Source organism: Lynx canadensis, chromosome C1 (genome assembly GCF_007474595.2).
Source record: "Lynx canadensis isolate LIC74 chromosome C1, mLynCan4.pri.v2, whole genome shotgun sequence".
NCBI classification, from domain to species: domain Eukaryota; kingdom Metazoa; phylum Chordata; class Mammalia; order Carnivora; family Felidae; genus Lynx; species Lynx canadensis.
In genome coordinates, this window is record NC_044310.1 from 150,288,112 (window position 1) to 150,303,344 (window position 15,233).

A 15,233-nucleotide genomic window follows, 5' to 3' on the forward strand; every position below is an offset into this window, starting at 1 on the left:
AGTATTTTTTGTGTGTGTAAACTACATGTCTTTCTCTAGTTACCCAAAGAGAAAGAAATCACTCCCAAGAAATTGTCTCACAGATAACCTTATGGTAAGAAGCTTACCTTATTGCTGGTTGTTGTATTGCAACAGTAAATAACATGTGGAGAACATTTTCTATTATCTTAATTATTTTCTCCTAGGAATAAGAATTTTCTACTTTTTAATTTAAAATTTGAGTGTATGTGAGATTATCAATCTTGCCTTTTAGTAAAAAAAAAAAAAAAAGGACTCAAAATATCTTATTTCTGGGTTTACAATGTAGATTTTAGAAGTAACACATGAAAAAGTAAACATGGCATCCTCTTGGCAACATTGAGAAAACTGACCCATAGAATGTTTGTATGTACAATTTTAAAACTGATGGATTCCTTATAGTAGTTATGATACATGGGTGAATTAATATGTAATATCTCTTTTGTTTTTTAAATTTGGTATATACGGTTTCTTACATTCCTATTAAAACTAAATTTGTTTTCACTTTTAATACTATATTTACCTTCATGCTGTTGGGCAAACAGTCTGTAGATAGATTTTTTTTTTTTTTTGTCTCAAAGTATTTATTCTGCTTTTAGCTGAAGAAGAAACTTTTGCCATTTTTTGAGTTCTGCACTGATTATCTTTCCAGTCCTCCATTCACAAAAGTGATAACTATGTGTTATTCTTTTCCTGAGACTTTTATGTAATATGTTGTTTAATGACCAAATTTTGGGAATTTTTTTTTCCTAAAGTTTATTTATTTTCTTAGTAATCTCTACACCCAGTGTGGGGCTTGAACCCACAACCCTGAGATCAAGACTTGCATGCTCTTCTGACTGAGCCAGCCAGGCACCCCTGGGAATATTTTTTTTATTATTTTTATTTATTATTATTATTATTATTATTATTATTATTTTTGCCTTCTGTTGGGGCTGGTTTGTAGACCCGAGAATATTTTTATAACCTATCTTTATAACCCTTTTTTTTAGTTACCAGCTTTCCCTCATTTCCGTATCACTGGCAGTGAGTTTGTCTTCCTTCATTTAAAGTAGTCTGTATTTGGTGAAAGAAAGTTTTGTTTGGGATTTCATGGTATTTTCAGTGTGGAGGCACTTTTACCCAAATTCCTTGAGTAGATCTATTATGGCTTCTACTAATAAACTTTCTCCTGTTAGAAAATTGGAATCATTTTGTGATTCTGTATTGCATCCTTGTGTAGACATCAGCTGTTTTTACTTTTATTAGTGTTGAATATTTCTCAGGTTCATTTACTGTCAGCATGTTTCTTTATGATTCTTCATTTTTGTAAGAGCTGTGTAATCCATTCTAAGAGGCCTGAGCCTCTCTGAATTTGACCCTTCCAAAGCTGTGTCCATACTTTTATAAGCATTCTAGATAACTTCTAGAATTCCCTAATGTATTCTGAAATGAGCAATAACAACATTAAGGCATATGAAAGTGTCAGAAGTGAGCTGAGGTAGTATGTAGGTACTGCAGTTTTACCTGCAAAATGTAGGCAATGGTAATTGCCTTAGTAGAATTCTTTTTCTTTTTTTGCCTTAGTAGAAGTTGCAGCAAATTTAAATACCAAAGTAATTTTTCTTAAGCATTAGATGCAATAAATTATATATCCATGCTGGAAATCCAAATCCATGCTGGGGAAATTTCTGGACATGAAATAAGGTTTTATTGACCACAGATTGAGCTATATTGTATCTCAGTGACCACTGCAAACCTTTGCAGTAAGTGAAAAACTTAAGTTTGGTTCAATAACTTCTCCTTGGTTTCTGATACTTAATCGCCTCATGTGTCCTCTGTATTCTTTTTTGAACTTAAAAATATGTTGTTTGAGAATCTGTTATTTCATGTATGTGTTTCATCTTCCCAGTTAGATGACAAACTCTTAAGGGAGAATTTGTGGAGTGCTAATTTCTGTGATATCTCCTTTATCTAATACTAGTGTGCAATGAATGATTAATTTTTTTCTTAACATTTTATTTTACTCTTGTTCTAGACTTATTTGACAAATACTTAAGTGTTACTTTTGCAACAAGTGTTATAATAACAAATAATGTTATCATAACAAATGTGTGTTACTTTTCAATAAACAGGAATAAAATGTTGTGTATTGTTTATTTTTAATAAAGACAAAGATATTTGGATTGGTAATAACTACTCTTTCCATTCAATAATGGATAGTAGCCAATAAAAGTAAAAAAGGAGACATAAGCTGCTTTATCCCTCCAAAAATAAATGGGGAGTGTTACTTTCTTACTATTTAACAGAAAAGTCATAATGTCGTTATAAATAGGGGCAGAATACTTGCTGGTAAGTTTGCAGATGGCCCTTTTAAAACATGAGACTACGAACAGAACAGAGTTCTTCATCTTAACAACTCTTAACTGTCTCTGAAATTAAGTGATTTTCTTTTCTCCATGGCTAATTTTTCCACTTATTCTCTGATCCCATCCTCTCTTGAAACTTTGCTCTTTTCAATTGACCCCTTTCTCTGCCTACAAAAATGTTTGTCTTCTGTATCCAGAAACAACAAAACTTCACTGCATTCTGCCATTAAGCCTTTTCTTACATTTATTTCTAAAATTTCCAGAGCAACAGCTTATACTCAAAGATTCTACTTCCTTACCTTTATCGACTCTTGTGAGGTTACATACTGGCCTCTTGCATTACTATTTTGGAATTGCTCAAATTGCCAAATCTATTGGCCTACTTTAGTTCCCTTTTCACTGGGCTTCATTATTTTAAAACTGTTCACAATGTCTTTATTAAAACTTTACCTTGGTACTTTTTCCTAGTTCTTCATTATTGTGTCCATACCTACAAAACAACTAGAAGCTTTATTTTTTTTAAATATTACATTAAAAAAAACTTTTTTTTAAATGTTTATTTATTCTTGAGACAGAGACAGAGCGTGAACAGGGGAGGGGCAGAGAGAGAGGGAGACACAGAATCTGAAACAGGCTCCAGGCTCTGGGCTGTCAGCACAGAGCCCAATGCGGGGCTCGAACCCACGAACTGTGAGATCATGACCTGAGCCGAAGTCAGACGCTTAACCGACTGAGCCACCCAGGCGCCCCTAAATATTACATTTTTAAATGTTAATACTTGAACAGTGATAGGCTAACATCATTAAATCTATCCACAGTCTCCTATATAAACCTATCAGTAATTTGAAGTAGAAACAAGCAGATGTTTTATTAGAACTATTAAAATTTGTAAACTAGTGGCTTTAAATTTCGAATGTATTTTTTTATTTGCTAACGTGCTTACAAACATGAAATTACTGTAAGACGTGAAATGATTTATTAAATGCATGTACTGTTGTAAATTTGGCTACTTGATTGTCTTTATAACTATCCCAACTTAGGTCTTGACTACTAACCTTTCTGCAAGCTGTGAGGACAAAACTCAAGAGATAGGTATAGCTAAAGCATAATCTCCAGTCTCTTAAAGTTTTAGTTTAAGTCTTTGGGTCTATTTTAGCTTTAGAAACAGGGCAGTCTTTTCAGATTTTAATCTTCTCAAGCTTAAAAGTAAATGAGGGGCGCCTGGGTGGCGCAGTCGGTTAAGCGTCCGACTTCAGCCAGGTCACGATCTCGCGGTCCGTGAGTTCGAGCCCCGCGTCAGGCTCTGGGCTGATGGCTCAGAGCCTGGAGCCTGTTTCCGATTCTGTGTCTCCCTCTCTCTCTGCCCCTCCCCCATTCATGCTCTGTCTCTCTCTGTCCCAAAAATAAATAAACGTTGAAAAAAAATTAAAAAAAAAAAAAGTAAATGAATTCTTTTTTTTCTTTTATTATTTATTTATTTGGGGGGAGAGAGAGAGAGAGAGAGGGACAGAGAATCCCAAGCAGGCTCCGTACCGTCAGTGCAGAGCCTGATGTGGGGCTTGAACACTCAAACCATGAGATCATGACCTGAGCCAAAATGAAGAGTGGGATGCTTAACCAGCTGAGCCACCCAGGCACCCCAAAAGTAAATGAATTCTTAAGTAAAATGTCGGTAGCATCTGTTGGCTTGTCTTGTATTTGAAATTGTTACGCCAGTATATTGATTTTCTAAGAACATTGTTACTTAACCTAGGTATCTTACATTTTAGTAGATGCATAGCAATTATGTTTAAGTGCTTGGCACATATTAACTACTTTGAGTGGATACTGGTGCTCATTAAAAACAGTATGATTTGTAAGTAGAGTGGATGTGGGGTTTCTAACTTTTTACACAATAAAGGTAAATAAGACTGAATTCAGAAGATGATGTTTGAGCTAAACTTTGGAATGAGTATATGGCAACACATATTCAAAATGTTGGAGAATAAGTGATATAAGGGAAAACAATGAGGAAAGAATCTGGTAAATGAATTTGGAGTAGATTGTGAAAGGGTTGAATGCCATTCCTGTTGATTCTTGCTTTTTCTCCCCATAGGCATTATAGTTTAGAATTTTTTTTTTTTTTTTTTTTTTTTTTGTAGCAGAGTTACGAGGTAATTCAGTCTGTATTCTTGAAAAGTAATTCTAGTGGTAGTTTGCAGAATAGATAGAAAGGAAGAGATTGAAGTCAGAGTCCTCAATTATATGAAATACTTCTCACTTTTAACCTTTCAGGCACATAGTAGGATTTTACTTCTCCATCATTTTTTAAGTTAGCCTGAACGTGATTTTGCTTTGACCAATGGAATGTGAGTTGGAAATTAATAGGTCACTTTTATGTGGAAGCTTTAAGTATGATTTGCCTGTCCTGGTAATCAAGGAAGCATGGAGATCTTTGTTAGCTGGGTCCCTGAGAGGGAATGAAAAACCTGCAAGTCAGAAATCCTGGACTTTTGTGTGAAATGTCCTAATTATTTTGGTCTCTGGTTTTTGTTTTAAGAAACATGATGTAGGCCAAACTAAGCACATATGCAGACCTGTGTTGCCTATAAGTAAGTTATCAGTCGGTATCTTTTCTGATACAGGCCCTTAGTGATTTCCAGATGCAAAAATAATGGACAATACTATAGAGGAATGATCAGAGGAGGCTTTCTGAAAGTGGTGAGATGTAAGCTGAATTTTGAAGGAGTATTTCAGGTAGCGTGATTTAAACAAAATAAGTTCCTGAATTGGATGTGTTCTAGTGTATTTGTTATAACTCTCAAATCCATGCAGTGTATGCCTTTTGTATACATAACTAATAACGAGTTTTCTGTTTCCATGGGTCTTTGAGTAGAAATGTTTGTTCAGTTGTTTGTCTTTTGAATTTTGGTCTAATGTTTTATAGAAAGGATTAACTTAACATAGTAATGGGAAAAAATACTTGGAATAAATGAAGAAATAATACCATTTTCATAGATAAGGAGTTTTAATATCAGATGCCAGTTTTCCAATTTAATCATAAATCCAGTGCAGTTCCAGTAAAAATATCAACCAGCATTTTCATGGAGTTAGAAAACTGATTCTAAAATTCATATAGGTGGGGTACCTGGGTGGTTCAGCTGGTTAAGCGTCCGGCTTCTGTTCAGTTCATGATCTCGTGGTTCATGGGTTCGAGCTCTGCATTGGGCCCTCTGCTGTCAGCACAGAGCCTGCTTTGGATCCTCTGTCTCCCCCTCTGTTTCCCCCTCCCCACCCCCCAAGGGTGCTCTTTATCTCTCTCAAAAATAAACATTTTAAAAAGTATGAAATTCATATAGGAAAAAAATAATCCAAAAATAGCAAAGAAATTGTTAGAAAGGAAAAGGAAACTTGCTCTACCAAAAATCAAAATATATTTTAATATTATATGCCTCAAGTAGTATAATATTGGTATGTAGATAGATCAGTGCAATCAATTAAGAACTCCAGAAGTAGAATTATGCATATATGGGAACTTGATTTGTGATAGAAATTGTACTAAAAATTAGGAAGGAGAGGCCTGTTCATTAAATGATGCTGGAACAAGTGGCTTTCTATATTGGGGGAAAACTAATAGTAGATTCCTACTTTATTCTATATACAAAGATGTATAGCACATGGATTGAAGACATGACTATGAAAATCAAACTTTATAAGTTTGGAAGACACACCAATTAGGATGGCTGTTATCCCAAAACAAAACAAAACAACAACAACAAACACAACTAGAAAATCACAGTTGTTGATTGGGATGTAGATAATTTGGAACCCTGTGCATTACTGGTAGGAATATAAAATTATGTTACCTCTGTGGAAAACAGTATGGTGGTTCCTCAAAAAATTAAATGTAGCATTACCATATGACACAGTAATTCTATTTCTGCTTATATATCCCAAAGAATTGAAAGCTGGGACTCAAAGATTTTTGTACACCGATGGTCATAGCATTATTCACAGTGGCCAAAAGGTGGAAACAACTTGTATCTTACTGATAGATGAGTAGATAAACAAATGTGATATGTACATGCTATGGAATATTATTCAGCCTTAAAAAGAAGGAAAAATCTGACATACCAAATTCAACATGGATAAACCTTGAAGACATGATGCTAGGTGAAATAAGCCAGTCACAAAAGGACAAATATTGAGTGATTCTGCTTATATGAAGTACTAGTCAAATTCACTGAGACAGAAGGTAGAGTGGTTGTTGTAAGGGGTTGGGAGACCTAGTGATGTGGTTGTTAGTGTTTAATGGGTACAGGGTTTCAATTTGGGAAGATTAAAAAATTCTGGAAATGGATAGTGGTGTTGGTGGCACAATAATGTGAATGTGTGAATGTACTTAAAGCCATAGAACTGTATACTTAAAACTGTTTAAATGATAAATTTTGTGTTGTGTGTTTTTTACCACAATAAAATTTTCAATTACTGTATTTTTTTTTTTTAATTTTTTTTTTCAACGTTTATTTATTTTTGGGACAGAGAGAGACAGAGCATGAACAGGGGAGGGGCAGAGAGAGAGGGAGACACAGAATCGGAAACAGGCTCCAGGCTCAGAGCCATCAGCCCAGAGCCCGACGCGGGGCTCGAACTCACGGACCGCAAGATCGTGACCTGGCTGAAGTCGGACGCTTAACCGACTGCGCCACCCAGGCGCCCCTAATTACTGTATTTTTATAATGAGATTAATACCTACCATAGATGTTTCTTTTTTTTTTTAAATTTTTTTTTTTCAACGTTTATTTATTTTTTTTGGAACAGAGAGAGACAGAGCATGAACGGGGGAGGGGCAGAGAGAGAGGGAGACACAGAATCGGAAACAGGCTCCAGGCTCTGAGCCATCAGCCCAGAGCCCGACGCGGGGCTCGAACTCACGGACCGCGAGATCGTGACCTGGCTGAAGTCGGACGCTTAACCGACTGCGCCACCCAGGCGCCCCTACCATAGATGTTTCTTAAAAGGATTAAATAAACTAACGTGTCAGTCACACAGTAGACAGACCCCATAAAATTTAGAAGAAAATTTTGCCTTTATGACCTCAGAATAGGAAAGCAAAACTCATAAGGTTGCTAATTTGACTGCTTCAGTACATTACTATCTCTTGCCCCAACAAAGACTGTAGAAACAAACTTAAAAGACAAGGGATAGAGAAGATGTTTGTAACACATTTGTCTGCAACACATTTAGCAGAACCATAAATCAGTAAGACAATAAAAGACAACCTCAGAAGAAAGAACATGTAATGGCAATTTGTAGAACAAGAACTGCCAGCAAGTAGGAAAAGATACTCAGCTTCACTGTACATCACAGAAATGAAAATTAGAACAAGTATTAGAGTTTTTTAAAAACAAAAGTCTGTTAAGTGTTAAGATTTTGGAAAGCAAAGATTTTCACGTAAGTTTTTTCCCTTTGGTTAGGTGTGGGTGTGCAGTATGGGTGTGGGAATTGGTTAAGGATTGTATATCAGTGTTTTAGAACATTACGTGGCAAATAGAGAACCATAAATATACGTTGAATGAACGCACTGTGTATGGAGTGTAAATGCTTGAAGTCACTTTGGAAATTAATTTGACGGGTATGTAGTAAAATTGAAAATGCCCTGACTTCTGTGACTCAGCAATTCCATTTATTCACTTTAGAGAAATTCTCACACACATGCGTCAGGACACATGTTTAAGGATATTTATTGTGACATTGTTTAGATTATTGAAAAATTGCAAACCACCTAAATTTCTGTCTGTGGGAAAATGTGTTACTGGAATATAATGGAATGGAATTATTATACTCCAGTTAAAATGGACTAGATTCTTAGACTTATAAACATATTAAGGGAAAAAGTCAGGTTGTAGAGACATACAATATGAAAGCATTAATGTTAATTTAAAACACAATACTTTTTTAAAGGGTACGTAACTTAAGTAAAAGTATAACAAATACTACAGCAACACTATCGAGTAGAGCTTTCTGCAATGATGGAAATATTCTATATGGACTCTAGTACAATAGCCACTAGCCATATTTGGCTGTTAAGCACTTGAAATGTGAGTAGAACAACTGAAGAACTGAATTTTAAATTTTACTTAATTTTAATTTCAATTAATTTAAATTTAGTAGCCTCGTGTAGCTGTTCAGTCCATGAAGTATGCCGAGTGTGATCTGAATTTTTAATTTTAATTAAATTTATTGTTACATGTAGCTAGCAACTACCTTAGGCCAAGATAAACCAACACAAATTCATGAGAAGGGAGGGAGGTAAAAGGAACTTTTACTTCATATATACTGTTTTTTATTTTTACTTTTATTTTTTTTAATTTTTAAAGTTATTTGTTTGTTTTGAGAGAGAGAGCACAAGTGAAAGTGGGGGAGAGCCAGAGAGAGGGAGAGAATCCCAAGCTCTGACAGTGCAGAAGAGCCCGATGTGGGGCTCGATCTCACGAACTGTGAGATCAGTCATGACCTGAGCAGAAACCAAAAGTCAGAAACTTAACCGACTGAGCCACCCAGGTGCCTCTGTTCTCTCTTCTTAATAGACAAATGAACAAACAAAAAATAAGCAAAAGAACAAGTCAGTGAGTACCACTAAATGACGTTAAATAACATTTTCTTGTACTTTTTTAAATGCTGATTTATTTTTGAGAGAGAGAGGGAGACACAGAATCCAAAGCAGGCACCAGGCTCCGAGCTGTCAGCACAGAGCCTGACTCGAGGCTTGGACCCACAAACTGTGAGATCATGACCTGAGCCGAAGTCGGACGCTTAACTGACTGAGCCACCCAGGCACCCCTCCTTTAGTACTTTTTTTAAAAAGTCACCAAGTAAAACAAAACCAGAAATGCATCTTAATTTATTTTTCAGTACTTCTTTTTCATGCCTTGCTTAGGCATTCCATATAAATCTAGAGAGGTTGCCAGAGGCTAGACTATGTAGGGCCTTGTAGAAGATGCTTTTCCAACTGAGTTGGGAAATCATTAGAGATTTTCAGCAAAGGAGTTAATGCTTGAAACATTTTTTAAAAACCTGGGTACTCTGGAGAGGAGAGGTAAGATGGCAAGAATGGAAGCAGAGACAAAAAGGCTACTACAGCACTATTTTAAGATAAATTACAGATTTTCATAAAAGGCTTTTTTTTATATGTTCCTTGAGCTCTTTAGCTTGTTTTGACAACTTTTATATACTGATGGATGCTTCTGGTTACCTTTTTTTTTTCTTTGATTCTTTGAGTATTCTATCCTTAGGTGATCCTCTGAACACTTACAAAGAGCCCTTCTAAACATTGGTAGATTAATTTGGCCATTTTTCTGCCTATTAAGAAGTAGGGAAGGGTCAAGAAATTGTATTTGTTTTCTTTGCTTAACTACAAATAAATAGTGATTTTGCTTTAGAAACAAAGCAAAAATATAATATGCCTTTATTTTTTTTCATTTGCTGTGCTTGCCAGGTAATAATTCTATTATTTTTAAAGTATAGTTTCTAATTATTCATGTACTTGAGCTGGTGTTTCTACTGTAGAAAATTAGGAAGGGTCAGGCAATAGCAAGCTAATTAGAGCATACTCTTTCTAGTTGTCATTGTAATGTAATTCTGCTGAATAGATATTAAGCCCCATGAAAAATGTGGTGCTCTTGAGAGGTCTCAAATCTACTCTTGAGAGTTCTCAAGTAAAAGGAAAACAAATTCCTGGCGGGTGCATTGTGGTTACTCTCTGTCATCTTGTTTGAACTTTCTAGTGAGTGGTCTTTGAAGGGGAAAGATCTTTGACACTTGTGAATGTTAAACTTCTAATTTGATGTGAAATTACCATAAATGGTTTTGTCTGAGTTCTTTAAGGGGAGCAGTTATTTTCTTCTTTCTTTTTTCTTTTTCTTTTAATTAAAATTTTTTTTCCATTTTTTTAAGTTTATTTATTTATTTTGAGAGAGATAGGGGACAGTGTGAGCGGGGAGGGGCAGAGAGAGAGAATCCTAGGCAGGCTTCACACTGTCAGCACAGAGCCCAATGTGGGGCTTGAACCCCACAACCGTGAGATGATGACCTTAGCTGAAATCAAGAGTTGGATGCTCAAACCGACTGAGCCACCCAGGTGGCCCGGGGAGCAGTTATTTTCAATTACAGTGAGATTATCTTCCAAACTTACATTCTGATGAAATAGAGCATCAAAATTATGAGGAAAAATGAAACATTAAAATTTTAAATTTGAAGTCAAATATATGACGGACCAAGACATTTGATACCATTTTTGGTAGAAAAGTATATGGGATGAGAAATAAGAGAATATACCCCTGTTTAATATAGGAAACTAAGATATTGCAATGTAATCTCAATATGCCAAATGTGTGGGATGTTACGATCTTGAAAATCTGGTGTATGTCGTTTTCTTCCCTACCCTCAACATTGTTTTGCATATTTGATTTATTGGCCGTCTTGCTCATTTGGAGCACTGATCTTTGGGTTTCCAGTTTTAAACTTTTGTGATGTAACTTGTAACTTTTCGGGTCATATTACCATTTGGACAGTTCTCTAGATAAAATACTAATACTCACTTAAAATCTGGACAGGTATGGTTAGTGTTCTCTCCCACAACACATTCAAGGTGGTTCTTTGTGGGATGTTATCTGGGTTGAGTGCCGGGGAAGCATATGCCACCAGAGCAGGGCAATAGTCTCCCTCAGGCAGCTTCCCAGCGCTGCTCTTCACACTGCTGGTGGTTTCACAGGCTCTTCCTGCCGGGACACTGAATGCCTATGTTGAGCACAATGGGAAGGCTTAGGGACAATAAAGAATAAATTAATGATTTTGATAGTTACACTTTTCTCTTACTCCTGTGTACATTTTCCCTCTTTTCACCCAAATACATTCTTACCTGCCTATGGTAGCTCTCTGTTAATTAGTTCTTTGTTCTCTAGCATTCTAAACACCAGAGCCTAAGTAATTAATTGAAAGCAAAATGCCAATCAAAAGTAAAGTAGATAAACTAACAAAATCTAGTTTTGGTAAGGCACCCTTTAATGTTTTATAGAAAAGGTGTTCTTTTACTTCATGGAAACTGCATATTTCATTACCTAGTAGAATATATTTTTGTTATCTTTAAATAGCCAGTGTAGGGAGACCATTTTGATTTTACTTTAGTTTGCACCTGGTTCCACAGTTTCAGGCTATTATTTCCTTCCCATTTTACCCTCTGATTTCTATTTTAAATTTTTTTAATTTTTTATTTTTTATTTTAGAGAGAGTGAGAGAGAACGTGAAATGGGGAAGGGGGCAGGAGAGAGAGAGAAAGAGAGAGAGAGAGAGAGAGAGAGAGAGAGAGAGAGAGAGAGAGAATATTAAGCAGGCTCCACACTGAGCAGGGCTTGATCCTACAACCCTGGGATCGTGACCTGAGCCAAAATCAACAGTTGGATGGATGCTCAACCTACTGAGCCACCTAGGCACTCCCCTAATTTCTGTGTTATAGACTAAATGAGATCTTTGAACATTTTATAGTTCAGTCTTTCAACAAGGCTCTTCCTTAGGGGTTTCCTTGAGGGCTGTGAAAATTGTAGCAATGTAGGGAGATAGCCAAATACTCCGAAGAGGGAATGTAATTGTCAGTGGGGTCTAGGGCAAGTGTATGGATCCATAAAGAGAAACCACATATTTTTACAGTTATCAGGATTCCCCTAGAATTTATAGAAGTGGTCTTATACCGAATATGGACAAATGCCGAATGCTTCCCATGTTTTGATGTGAGCTGTTCTATGTACTTAATCTCCTCATTTAATCCTCATAACAATCCTATATGAATAGGGATAATTATTCCTGTATTATAGGGTTGAGTCACAGAACTAAGAAGTGAAGTTAGACTTGGAACACAAGTCTGATGCCAAAGTCTATTCTATATCAACAACATCTATATCAGGTAGATAATCTTATAGTGTTGTCATTGGCTACTTGCTTCATAAATTAAAAAATCTTAATTAGTCTGGAAATTTTTATTGCAAAATGTAGGTGAAGAGTAAGATGCTTGCTTTTTAAATTTTTAGGAAACCTAAAATATTTGAGAGGATTTTTCTTTATTGTGACATATAATATCAATTTCATGTTTTAAGAATATTTAGGGTTTGACTGCTTATTTCATTTTATTCCCTATGATAATGTATACCTTGATATATTGGCAAAAGCAGAGTATACAAATAGAACAACTTTTTAAAGAAGGTTTATGTTCCTTTCTCCTTTTAGTTTATAAAACATTTTCCTTACTATTCAGAAATTGATTAGTGCTCTAAATTGACTGCCAAAATAAAGTTGTTATATTAAAAAAATTACTTTTGGAAAGACACTCTTTACTAAGCAAATTTGAATGACCAGTCTTGTTGTACCTTGACTTGTAATAATGAAAGAAGAGGTACAGAGAGCTGTTTTATTTGAATAATAGACTTGCCAATTAGCCATCAAGTGCTTCCATCTGTGAAATTTTTGATCAGATGGGTTAGCTGGGATGTTTCCAGACTAGGGCATCATAAATGGCACTTGAAAACTGTCACTTTGATGATGAGGTTTCAAGTATTACACTGCTTGATGCTGTGGAACCTTTTTTTTCCTTTTGCAGTACCATGTTTTTTTAGAACATACTGATCCCACTTATGAATTCTGTGGCATCAAGAGAACTTGGGAGACCTGCCACTGATGTAAAGTTCTGCTTAATCTGCTGCTCTGCCCTGTGCTGAGATTGGTTTTTAAACCAGAGTATTAACAGCTTCTTTAATGGCCTGCACAGTAACGTTGGTTGGAGATCTGACTGGCACAAGCAGGCGATGCTCATTGCCCATGGGCCATGAAGCTGGCACACACTGGCAAGTTTCTTTGTACTTTCCTGGTAACATACATTCATTTTCAAATGTCTCCCTCCCTTAAATAAATGTAGAGTAGTCTGAGGCCACTTAAGTGTTGAGATTTCTACATGTAGCAGTTGTATGGAATGAATTGAACATCTGTCTTGTATATTTTTTAGGATTTAAATTACTTACTGGTAATTATTACATTTTAAGATTTGTTTAGTAATTTGGAAATATAGATTTCTGGAATAATTGTCATATGTTTTTTTCTCACTGTGCCATATCTTCCTTGCTTGGTCTTATAATTAAAAACATTTTTTTTAATCTTTGTTTTTGAGAGAGAGAGAGAGAGAGAGAGAGAGAGAGACAGAGTGCGAGCAGGGGAGGAACAGATAGAGAGGGAGACACAGAATCCAAAGCAGGTTCCAGGCTCTGAGCTGCCAGCACAGAGCCCGATGCAGGGCTTGAACCCACAAACTATGAGATCATGACATGAGCCGATGTCAGACACTTAACCGATTGAGCCACCCAGGTGCCTGCTTGGTCTTATATTTTATAGGATGTTTTCCTTAGTAAGTTGACTTCTTCGAATGCTTGTGGATATGGTTAGATTATGGAGTCCCTCTCTGGTCCTCAATTTGTGTAGGGACATATTCATGCCTTTGTCATTTTGTGGACACCAGCCTGGCTTTCTCTCTGCCTTGGCACAGATCTCTGATCTGTCTAAACTCCCTGAGAAAGGCAGTAGGCAACGATGAAAGCCCACATTCTGGAACTAGACTAGATCTGAATGGCCTAGAGAGACTAGAGAAAATGACAATACAGTATCCATATGCAGGAAAACAGATGTCTGGGGTCTTGTTCCTATTCATTTTTCTTCCAGGGTTTGTTTTCATATGTTAATATCATCCTCAGTCCCTTCAACCTCTCTGAGTGGACTTTGTCCCAGTGAGAAAAAAGTATCAATTCAAATGTTTTGTTGTTTGTTATTTTGGATTATCTAACCACTGTGCCCTTTTTATATTCTTAGGTTTGGCTTTTCTTCCCTCTCCTAGGCAAAATGTCCAGGAGTTCATAAATAGCATTGATTAAGCAACAGGTTTCCATTTTTGAGGCATATGGCAATTAAGTAACTATGACATTTGAAGGAAAAAATAATGATTTCAGAGTGGAACTGAATGACTTGCTTTTAGGTGTTCCTATGTAGAGCCTTAAACAACAGTATAAATGGATGTGACAGTGTGATCTTTGCCTTCCTTCCCAAAAGAATAGAATTTTCCCCTGGGCGTTTTGACCACAGCTTTAATGCTCTGTAATAAGTTTTGGTTGACTTTTTATTATTTTTCCTGTCCCCGTTCCTTTAATTCCTCTGAAATAAGAACTCTGTAATCTTTTGGTTGGTATCCCAAATTGTATTGGGCATAGATGAATGTTTAATGACGTTAAGGCAGAGGTCAGTAGTATTTCTAGGAAATCTTGGAGAGATGTTTCCTATCTCTTAATCTCTTATCTGTTATGCCTCAGAACTTCTGAGATTTTTATGCTTCTAACCAGCATAAATCAAGGAGTTTTTTTGAGAACTGAACAAAGTAGTTTTAAATAGGTACTTTTAAATAGGTAGTATGACTTCTTACAGAGTTCAGAAGTTAGAACTGTTTATAAGTTGAATAAGTGCCTTGCCATTTCTGTCATCTTCTCTAGAAACAACCACTGTTAGCAGTTTCTGTCCTTCTAGAGATACTCTGTATTAGTGCTATCCAAGTAGCACCTTCCGTGAACAAAGAAACATGTTATACGCAGCTGTGCAATATGGTATCCACTAGCCACATGTGGCTGTTGAGCCCTTGAAATATGGGTGGTATGACTGAAGAACTAAATTTTTAAATTTAATTTTAAATAATTTAAGTTTAAAAGTTTATTAGAGAGAGAAAAAATGAACCAGCAGGGGAGGGGCAGAGAGAGAGGAAGACAGAGGATCTGAAGCAGGCTCTGTGCTGAATGCAGAGAGCTAAAT

At 36.1% G+C, this 15,233-nt stretch overlaps 1 protein-coding gene across 1 annotated transcript in view; it reads left to right on the plus strand.

Annotated features, from left to right (window-relative positions):
- PSMD14 (proteasome 26S subunit, non-ATPase 14) overlaps positions 1-15,233 on the plus strand; it is a 100,690-nt gene that overhangs the window by 9,696 nt on the left and 75,761 nt on the right. The window lies entirely within an intron of this gene.